Raw genomic sequence first — 11,683 nt, 5'->3', positions numbered from 1 at the left:
TGAGAGCCCCAACATCAGGTTTACTTTCACCAGGGCTCTGGGGTTCCCGGATGCCCAGAGCCTGGAACAGGGTGCCTGAGGATTCCTTCTCCTGACGGGAATTTACCACCTGGAAAAACCTCCAGACAGGCTCCTGCTGACATTGCCGGTGAGCTTTCTGTTTCTTCAGGTTTTGACAGAGCTTGTAACTGGAAGCCTGTGGGCACGGCACTCTTCAAGATTGAGCATTGATAACACTTGAGTAATGCTTTTCTGTCCACAGTCTGAGAACTTCAGAGAGTCACCCATGGACCAGCAGCATTGGCGTTCCCTAGATGCTGGTAAGAAGTGCAGACATGCCCACCTTACTGAGCCAGAGTCTGCATCTTTGCGATGTCACTAGGGGATGTGTGTGCACGCTGCATTGTGAGCGAGGGTGCTCTCCTGGGACCTTCCGATCATTCATCTCATCGCTCACAACATGCACCTGAGTCCTGTGACGCTCTCACACAAAGGGAGAAGCAGGCTGTGACAAACAGAATGGCCCACCCAGGCTCACAAAATGGTTAAAACTGAGACCCAGGCTTCTCAGTGCTCCCTTGCAATGCAGTGAGCGCTTGCTCTGGTTTTACACGTGTGCTAATTTAATTGTTTCATCCATCGGGAGGCAGCATCATCACTACCTGTTACACAGATGATGAAAGTAAGGCACACAAAAGCAACTCACCCTAAGATGCCACACCTTGATCCAGAACCAGTACATGTGTAGAATTGACCACTTGGGAATGGTAAGCAAGTAGATGGCCTGCAGAACAGGGCATCTGTAATCATCCTGGTGTAGTGGACCCCACATGAGGTCCAACATCATAAAACCTGGGTTTGCATCCTGCTGACAGCACTGAAGGTTGAGAGGGGAGATCGCCTCACCTCTGAGGCTTTGGTTTTCCCATCTGAGAAATGGAGGGAATAGCAAATGCTATTTGACAAGGCTGTGATGAGGAGTAAGTGAGGTAATCAATGTTGGACTGTGTTATAAACTGTAAAGTGCTGTGGACATGCTGGTTAGTGAGTTTATTCTCCAGGGGCCTTGGCAAAATGATGGAAGAGGAAGAAGCTCAGAGAGCAGGGAAGTTGCAGTAGGTGGAACTTCAGGGTTGTCATGGGAACCAAAGCTCTGAGGCTAATCAAGGCAGGAAATACCATCTGGTTTTAAACATCAAAAAGCCTCTACTCACACTGGACTTATTTCTGTAAACAGCAGAATTCACATCATCGTGTAGCAGCAATGTCAGCCCCAGGCAATCTGGAGATTGTCTTTCCCTTGATTTCTCTGGTCTAATCTGGACAGAGCACCTCACGTACTCCATACCCACCAGCTGCCACTTCCAGAGGAATGTGGACAAGTCACTTAGTAAATCTGAGTTGAAACAGAAGGAAAACCATGGCTGAGAGACACCCTCTCAGGCATAGAGGGATGGCTGGAGGTGGTGTCCAGGGACAGTGTGAGGGACCTGGGACCTCAGTCAGAGTTGACATGGGAAGGGCATTTAGAGAGCATCTTATCATCTTTCGTCCAAATTATGGGTGATAAAATGGACACGGAATGGGACAGTGCCTGCTCAAAGTCACACAGCAAATCAGTGAAAAAACCGAAACTTGCCCCTAAATCTCCCAACTCTGAAGTCACTGTTTCACCACTTCACCAATCACATCTTCCTTTGATATTTGTTCCAGCATCATAGTGTTGCTCCCCAGGAAACATTAGGCTTGGGACTTTGGTTCCCTCTGGGTTCTGTGAGTAGAGAAGCAGAATATTTCTCAAGTTCTGCAACTCCCTGTGACTTGACACAGAAAGCCATCATTTCTTTGTTGTTTCCATGGGAGAAACAAGATTTCTGTAAACTACAGGAGCCCAAATGAAGCAAGGTGACGCTGTAAAAACAAAGGCTATACGTTGTGAAAACAAAGGCTATGCCTTCTGGTTTTCAAAATCAGGAGGAATATCCAGGTTTCACTGCAGCCCTCAGATCCAGCCGAGGTCTCCTGGGGATGAGGACGTGCATCACAAGGGCCTCTGGAAACCACTGGAACAGGAGCACTGCTGGGACTGTAGGCCCAGAGCAGCTGTCCCAGTGCTGTGCAGCTTGGCTTGACGTCTCTGAGCGCTTTTTTCCCATGTGCACCCTAAGGCAGGTTTGGTGTGACCTTCTAGCTCTGACATTTTGTGACTTGATAGACATTTTCTAAGAAGGAAAAGGACATCCATTGCTCCTAGAGTCACCCTCATGCCTTGTCCGTCGGCTGACACACTCCCGAGGAGAGAAGCATCAGCACTGGCTCTTCAGCTTTGTGCTGGAGGGGTCCTGGGAGTTTCCTGTGAATGCCACTTAGAGGAAAGCAGTCTCTATTCAGTGTCAAGGGAGGGGTGGGGGGTGGTTGAGACCACTGTTTCCAGTCACAGCTCCAGGACCCTTAGCCTAAGCTGGCAGGTGGCACCCAAGGCTAGCAATGACAGCACCTTCCCATGGTGAGTTTACCTCAGCTGGCCCACCATACCCTTGGACGCCCAGACTCTGCCCTCAAGCTCCTTGGTCCTGTTTCTACTTGCTGGGTTGCAGACAGCTTTACCTTCTGGGAGTGAGGTGGGGCAGTGGAGAACTGCAGAACTCCGCTGGCCCCACAGGGCTAAGGGGAAGCCCTGCTCCTGGGGGCAGATCCAGGCTGTCTCTGGGTTCTTTTGTGCTGACAGGATGCTGCCTCTCCTAGGGGCTGCCATTCACCTTCCGTCCCCCCCGGGTAGGCAGGGTCCTCCCATCCCTCTTCCATTTGCTCAGAGCTGTAGATACCACTTTGTTGCTATCTCAAGGGAGCCCTCAAGCCTCAGCGGGCTGGTCTGGGCAGCCCTGGGCCTGCCAGGGCTACCAGAGCACAAGCTGTGGGAAGACCTGGACAGAACCATTGGCATTTTCTTTCCAACCTGGTTTCCAGGGCAGGAAAATGAGGCCTTTCACATGTTCCAGGAGTTAGTGTTTCAGTCTGAAAGAACTTGAGGAATATGAAATAGAAAGAGCCAGGGTGCCTACGCCAAATAGCTCTTTTTCATCTTCTCTTAAGTCCTCACTCTGTGTTGGACCCTGTGCTGGCTCTGCGGACACAGCCCTGTCCTCAAGATGCTCCACTCATGGGAGGGCCGCTGACACAGAGTCAGGTAGCATGTGTGGTATGGTGGTCTGTGACACTGGTGGCCCCAATGAACCATGTCTCCTGGTATTCATGATGCTTTGATATCTTCTGCCCTTGAATTTGGGCTGGGTCTGTGACTTGCTTTCCAACATAACATGGTGGAGGTAACATTGTGTCAGTTTGGGACCTAAATCTTAAGGACTGGGGCTTTTGCTTTGCCTCTTGGAGACCTGTGCTGCCACATAAAGACTCTGGCTGCCCTGATGGAGAGAACAGAGGGGCTACATGCAAAGGGCGTGGCTCCACGACTCTCTGGAGACAGGGAGGAAACCAGGTGTCCCAGCCTATTTGCCAACTGAATGCAGCCACATGAGTGATCACTGGCAAGACCAGCAGACCTGCCCAGCTAAGCCTGGCCCAGATGACAGTCACAGGCAAATACAGTAGCTGCTATTTTGAGTCACAGAATCTTAGAGTGTTTTGTTATGTCAGCTAAATAGATTACCAAAATATGTGATATCAAGTGAAGAGTGAAATAAAATTGAGAAGGAGCAAGGAGCTAAGCAGAGAATAGGAGATATGATAGAAGGTGAAGAAGATGAATTCTGGGCATCACCAGTGTGTTGCAATGGATGTCCCTCGGGGGGCCTACTAGGTGCCAGGCCCTGGGAGGAGGCTGCCAGGTCCTGGTGGAGAGGCAGCCCTAAGCATCACAGTAATAGTGTGAGGTTGCATGTATTCCGTGGCCAGAGCATTCAGAAGACAGAGGGGTTGTCTTCTTGGAGGGACCACCAGGGAAGCCTTCACAGAGGAGATGGAATTTAATTTGGGCCCTGAAGCCCAGGTGTAGTTTAGAGTTGGAGAGAATAGCTTTCTAGGCGGAGGGTTTCCTGTGCACAGAGGCACAAAGTTGGGGTGTTTTGGCTATTAGGGAGCCCATAGAGGCCAGTAGAAAAATAGACCATGCTATTCAAGTTAGAGATGGTAGTCCTGCTGCCTGTCTTAGTAAATCCCCCAAACACACTTGTGTGGAAATATTTTAAAAGCAAAGCAAGTCATAGGAACACTCTGGCTCTGTGAATTAAGAAAGAAAATAAACCCAAAGTGAGTGAGATTTCTTCCAAAGTTATTCATATTATTGTCATGGATTAGGAGACAAATAAATGCCTAAGAATAGACACAGATCATTAATGTATCATTGATGATAATATTGTTTTCGCGAACGTTAAAAATGTAGACTTTTGGCAAGAAATACTTTTGACAAAAATACAGAAAAGAGATATTTGGAAGGATGTGGCATCTCTTTTCACGTCCCTTGGATGTACTGCCAGTCATTTAGTGGGGTGGGCCAGTTGGGGCGCCACAGTGGGTAGCAGGGTATAGGGCACTAGGTGGAAGGCCTCGGGCTTTCAGACGTGGGTTAGAACTCTGGCTTTGCCCCTTTCTAGTTACCAAGTGCGAATAAGCACAGGGTCAGGCACATGGTAGGTGCTCAATATTCTTCAAACAAATTCCAATTGCTCCTCACAATCCCCATTCACCCCATTTTAAAAAGGGGAAACTGAGGCCAAAGGGCTTCCCAAGTACACCCCACCTCCTTCCTCGCCCCTAGAGGTGGTGCTCTCCTGTCCCCGTGGTGCTGAAGTGAGGAGGATTGAATCGCAGGGTTCAATGACTCTGTGGGTTGTTCCTTGGGGACCTTCAAAGTGACAAGTCAAGTGACCCCTTCAAGAGACTTATACTCAGCCTAAGATGGTGTCCAGAGAACATGCAAGACACAGGGGACCTCGCTAAGAAAAACAGCAAAGAAACACCATGAGGTATCCGGTACCCACTTTTAACAAAGGGAACAAAAACAACGTGAGAAGCTAGAAAATCAATAATTCACTCAACGAAGCGGTGGTGTGGTGGAAAAACAGGTTGGCCCCTTAAGTCCAGAAGGATAGCCCCAAGTTTGTCACTTTCCTGTGCTGCCTTGGGCAAGTCATTCAACCTCTCCAAGAATACATTTTCTCTTCTGTAAACGGGCATAAGAGCAACTCACAGGATAGTGAGAAAATACACACAAAGGGCATGCACACACTGCGTTATACTGAACAGATATTCGGGGGTGCGGCTGCATGTCTCCGCTGCCTCTACAGAGCGGTCTGTGGCTCCCTCAGATTTTCTGAAGGGTCGCTAGCTTTCCCCAAATAAGTTTATTTTGTAGACAAAAGAGTTTTATTTGGATTCTATTATAAGATTCCATCTAATATTGGAAAAAAATCAGCACATAGATAAAAAGAAAATTGAAAAGGCAAAGCAATAGTAGACAATAGAAATGAAAATGTAGGTATAAAAAATCTTTTTATTGTTTTGTTGTTGGACTTTTTGAATGAACTCAGTCATCTTCTGGCAAAATTTCTCAAAATGAAAGAGAGAAAAATAGAACCAAAGGCAATAAGAAAACAGAGCAAAGTGATAAAAGGAAAAACATTTCTTTAACAAAAGGAATACATATTAATGGGGAAAAATAAAAATTACAGCAGCATATGAGGTGAAAAATAAATCGGTTTTCACCCCTCTGTTTCCTCTCATCCCTGATGCTGTTAGCCAGAGGTCACCGCTCTTGACAGCAAGAAGATTTTTATTTGTTTTTTTCACATTGTGAGCGATTGCATCTGCCATCTTCTAAAGGAGACAATGGAATTTAGAAAATTCCCAGAGGTATCTAATTTGCTAAAAGATAATGAACATTGTATAAAAGAAGTAAGTGCTTTCTTAGATCCTGACAAAATAAATATATCAATCAAAGAAACTCCCCCAAGAAAGTCCAGATGGCCGTGCATTTGAACTTTATCATGCCTTGCAGTCTCCACACCCTTGATAGGCCCAGGGAAACCATCTAATGGAAAGCAACACCTGATACTTATTGTTAATTCTTTATCAAACTGACCTAAAACTGGAGAAAATTCTGGAAAGTTGTTACTTTGTTCCGGATACCTATTGATCACAGGAGCAGACTTCCATCGAAGCTAATCCTTTCAACTTAGACAAAGATCTCCCCCAAAGTCACGGGTTCTGTGCTCGTGCGGGCTGGTGTGGCACCAGAGAGAGACGGTATCATTGATCATGTACAGCGAATGATCCTGAAGCAGTTGACAGTGTATGTTGTATTTCCCAACTTTAGAAGCATGTGGAAAGCAATAGTACATGTTGGGTTTTACTAAAAATCACCTATGAAATTTGAATGGCTGGAATATTAAGAAATTGGCAAAAAGTTACTAAAATTTCACTAAAGTCAGCTGCCAACCTCTGTGTGTCTTCTGTTGTATCGTAAAATAAAGACCTGGATTGAGGAGGCAAAGGAAATAGCTGATTTCATTAAGAAAGAAAACAAATGAAAAGACACCATTGTTATTCAGAGAGGGAGGCTTGGAGCAAGCGTGGCTGGCTAGGGTGTGTGCTCTTTCCCGTCTCCATACCTTATGCTCCTGGAAACCAGGCCCTAAGTCAGGTCCTTCGAAAGCCAGTCATATTTACGGGATAGGAAAGATGTTATCATCAAAGCTTGCTTTGCTGATCATGGATTTAGCATTAATTGCTCATCTATAACGTTCCTCCCTCCCCTCACAAGCTGGGCCAGCAACAGGGAATGGAGGCCTCTGTCACCTGGCCCTCAGCGCCTCCCCCCACTGTCACCTGGCCCTCAGTGCCCCTTGAGGAAAGAGTGACCCTTTTCCCCCTTGTGAGCAACCTCATGAAGAGCCAAACCAGCAGCCTTCCTCCTGCCACTGGAGAAGTACGGGCAGAAGGGGTCCAGGTAATAATGAATGATACCTACCTGTTTATTCAACAACACATTGTGAGCTTTGGGTGTGCTTATGGCCACACACATGGAAAGGGACCCAGAGATGTGAACCAACTCTACAATGCAGTGTGGTGCCAGAGAGTTGCTCTAGAATGTGCTGAGATTAAAAAAAATGAAATACAGTAGTTCATCAAATCTAAGACACCATTATTTTGTGTATTACCAAAAAATAATAATACTGCCAAATTATAAGATGCCACCAATGGCAAGGTGCATTCAGATTTCAGAGAAGAATTACAGTGTGTCCTAGAATGGGTGGTAGTTAACTTTTAAGGAAGTCATAGTGATACGTCTCAGCATGAGCCAAGCCTTACTATGGGAGATAGAGAAGATAGCAATTACTTCTTCTGGAGTGACTGGAGGAGGTGTCACATGGGGAAATGACATTTGATCCAGGCTTTAAAGGATTCTGCCAGTGGGAGAAAGAATGGGAATAATATTCCAGGTTGCAGGAATGGCATGAGCAAAGTTATGGAGGCAGAAAAGGGTGGGCATGCTTACGTTTCCTAAGGATTTAGAACACAGGATGTGTGGGGAAGGAGAGCTATTTGCTGAAGCTGCAAACACTGAAGCCAGATCTTAAATAGCCTTGAGTTTGCCATGGATAACAGGGAGCCATAGAATGTTTTGAGGAGGGAAAGACTTGATTAGTGCTAAGCTCTGGAAAGGTTAGCTTGGCACAGTAGCCGAAGCATAGGTTGGAAAAGGGAAGACTAGAGGCAGGGATACAAGTTAGATTATTGCAACCAGCCAGGTTGGGGGGAAGGGATGGAAAGAAGATGAAGGGTCTGCACACCAGTCCATGCGATGAATTTGGATGGTAGAAGGCTAAGGCAGCCATGCGACTAAGAATGTGGATGAATCTCCCAAACATGATATTGAATGAAAGAAGCCAGACACAGAAGAGGACAGATAGTGGTGCAGTTTATATTTAGACCAAGAAAAGGCAAAAGCCAATCTATAATATTACCTTCAGGGCTGGTAGTGACTGGCAGGTGATTCAACAAGGGCTTCTTGGTGCAAGCAATGTCCTGAATCTCGATGCTGTTTACATTGGGTGCTTTCACTTTATGAAACTTTACTGAGCTCTGCACTTAAGATTTGTGCAGTTTTTGTATGTACTTGTAGTTCAGTATGATTAACCCTCTCTCCCCCCAAAATTAGGGCCATGGAGAGAAAGTGAAATTAAGAGTCCAGAAGGGAGGAACCTACTGAAAGATGCAGGCACTCAATCGCAGAATGAGTTGCAGCTTTAGAATAATGTCATGGACCAACCAAGGGGCTTTCCTGGATGCATTTGGAGCAGGCATGGGTTGGTGGTGGGGATAATGCTGAACTTTCTCTCCTCCGGGCTTGTCACTGAGGCACACTAGACATTTTGGTGGGGAATGACCAGCAAACAGAAACAGCAGAGTGAGCATAATTGGAGGAAAACGAGATGTGGAGAATCTCAGAGGGCACCTAGCTACTTTCAGTGTGCCCATGTCACCAGGCCCACGACGTACCTGTGAGAGCAGGCAGGGTGGGGACTGTGGGTGCTCCAGAGAGAGCATCTGAGGACCTCTGGGATGAGTGAAAGGAAGGACCAGGTGGTGGTGCGGACAGCACAGTTTTGCTCTCCCGAGAGGCTAAAAGGGTGACTTTAGCAATAAGGAATTTGAGTTTTGACCCTCAACGATGTTTGGGAAAAACCTTATCCTCATGATGTATGGTCACACAGTGAAGAGAGGGTTGGCCCCTAGGAGAGAGTGTGGGTTCACCAAGAACCTGCCCAGCTACCGTCCCCTTTGTTTGTGGAGTTACCAGTCTGCATGTCAGAGAAATTAAGGAGTTGGTGTGTATCAGGGTTTCAGTAGGACTCTTGGGATACTACAGCGCATGGAGGAGAAACGGCTGCAGGATGTGGAGGTTGGGGGCACTTTCCAGTGGGTTTATTCATGGGACCATAAGGGGCAGATGACCCTGGTGTGGGCAGTCACAGAGCTCTGTCTTCAGCTCTCTCCTACAGAACATTCTCACCAATGCTTTGGGTTATGGAAGAAAAGCAGGTTGTCCTGTCTGAACGGCCCTGAGTGATGCTGGATAGGAGAGAAACAGATCCAGGAGGTAGGGTGCCCGCAACGGGCTGGGATGCTGGGATAGTGTTGGAGTGGAATTGTTTCAGCCCTGGCCTTGGGCCTTCAGATTAAACTGCTGATGACTAGGAACAGAGACATCTGGCTTGCTGTTCCTTTGAAAAAGCACAACCACCCGACCTGGGGCTCTTGGAGAACCATAAGCTTATGATGACACAAAGAGGGTGATGTGGCTGTTAGCAAAGTGCAGGTAACTTTAGACTGCAAGGACAGCAGGGACAGCAGTCCAGAGCCCAAGCACAAAGGGATGGCCCTGCTATAGTCTACATGCTTCTTGGCTCATGTGGAAGGTGTGTGGTCAGTTCTAGGTATGACCTCTGAAGAGAGCCATGGGCAGGTTCTAAACTGGCAGCCAGGGAGGGCGGACGAATCTGGAGACACTTCTCCTGAAGAAGAGAAGACTTGGTTGGGGGTGGGAGTGAGGGGGTGCTTGTGGGCTGTCTTTCCTGAGGGTTCGCCATGGGTGAGGGGGAGCACCATACAAAAATTCTATCAATCAAATAATGGAGTGCGAGCCTTAGGAGGCACTGATCTGGTCATTCCTGGTGGTATTTGCATCAGCAGCAGTATCATTGTTAAGAGTTGCATGCCCAATAAGTGTCTGGCAGTGTATCAAGTACTTTGTATGCATCATCTTATTTAATAAGGGATTTAATTATATGTACTTGGAGCAGTACCTAGCACATGTAAGTGCTCAGTGCATATTAACTGCTATTATTAATTAATCCTCACTCTTACCTTGTTCTTGTGAAAGAGGAATCATTTATTTTGACTTGACAGATGAGGCAACTTAAGTCATGAGGGTAAGTGACTTACCCAAAGTTGCAGCACGAGTAATTGGTAAGCTGGCACTGGAGCCCAGGTGACCTGACTGCAGAACTCACCAGCGCCCGTAGGGTTGGTGAGTTAGTTGTTGGACCAGGGACTTGACAGGGTACTTCCTCATCTAGGGCTCTCTTCCCATCTATGGTCTCCTTTGTAATGTATATGATTTTGAAACCTCTCAATGAGAGGGGCTTTGGGCCCCTTTGCTGGTCTGTGTACTTCTGGAGACCACTTGGTTATGAAATGAATTCCCCACCCATCTATACTTAGGATCTCTCCAGCTGACATGAAGCTATCTTCCTACTGTTCTCAAGCCACATGAGGAACAGGGGTGGGAGAGAAGGTTCCAGGCTCTGTTGGTCCTCCCTGGGCTTGGCAGTGACTCCTGAAGGCTTTTGTCACACACTGTCTCCAAGCAAGACACTCTCCCCTGGCCGTCCAGAAGGAGAGCCGGCTTCGGCTCTAATTTGGTGGGGGACCCGGGCAAGTCATTTTACCTCTTTCTGGTGTTGCCCCTCAGCAGCATCCTTTACATCTTTGAGATTATTTCCTCCTCAGTCACATAAGGGCATCTTCAGTAGAGGCATGTGGACTAGAGGCACATGCAGGAGTCGGGGTCAGACAGACTGGGTTTAGGCCCCGTCGCTGTCTCCACCAAGTATCATTGGGCACATCATGTAGTCCATCTGGACCTCAGTCTTGTAATTTGGGAAACTGGGATTCGAACACCTGTCTTTCCCGTAGTCGTGAAGACTGAGATGATGCACACCAAAGTGTCTGGCTCAGAGCAGGTAGGTGTTTAATAAATGGTAGCTATTATTATTACCTGTACTGTGTCACCAGACCACATTTGATGCCTGAAACCCAATTTTACGGTTTAAAAAACATGCCTTCTGAAGAGGGAAAAGCAACTTCGATTCGTTCAACTAATCTTTTTTTTTTTTGGAGCCATCATTCAAAACTTATCCATTAAAAAAAAAGAAAAGAAAATGAAAACAAACAATGTCCTTTAAAAAAATCCAGCTGAGCTACTTGGTTGAAAGAAATATTTCATTGTAAATAAGAATAAGACATACAATTGAGGTGTTTGCAAAGATGGCTTATTTTTTTAGTGGGAGTTGGAGGAGAAGCAGCCGTGGGTGACTGACCAGACTGGGAACAAGGTGTTGTAAGCTGAGCCCAGTCCTGGGAGGAGGCGGCTTTGAGGGGCCGCTCTGAGCAGCTGGCACTATTGGCAAAGGCTGTCCTGCCCAATACAGACAGAGGGCAGGGGGAGGCCCTTCGCCTCCCACCTCTGGGATCCTGCTCAGAGGGGTGGGGTGTGCTTCTGATAGGCAGGCAGTGGACCATGTGCCCCAAAACCCTTCAAAAGGGAAAAGGCACCATCTCTCTACGCAGCCCCAACCTCTGAACTGTGGTTTGGAGACTGGCTTCTGGTTCTTGTGATGCAGGGAGAGGACGCAGGAGAAAGGATTGCTAAGGAGGCGGGGTTTGGGAAGAAGACGAGAATTGAAGTCCCACAGAACTGGGATGATATTCACCACTTTTCAGGTGCACCTCTGAGCATGTTGCTTTCTAAGGTCCCTATGACATCTCTCACAGGGTAGATGAGCTCAGAGGATCAGTGTTGGCCACAGCCCTGGGACTTGGCATCTGCCAATGCATTGCATTCCCACTACAAAGAACAAGTATTAGTCTAACCTCTTCTCAC

The sequence above is a fragment of the Sturnira hondurensis genome, unplaced genomic scaffold, assembly GCF_014824575.4.
Source record: "Sturnira hondurensis isolate 20B ecotype Veracruz unplaced genomic scaffold, ASM1482457v3 Scaffold0022566, whole genome shotgun sequence".
Taxonomy (NCBI): Eukaryota; Metazoa; Chordata; class Mammalia; order Chiroptera; family Phyllostomidae; genus Sturnira; species Sturnira hondurensis.
Note: the sequence above shows the minus strand (reverse complement) of the source record.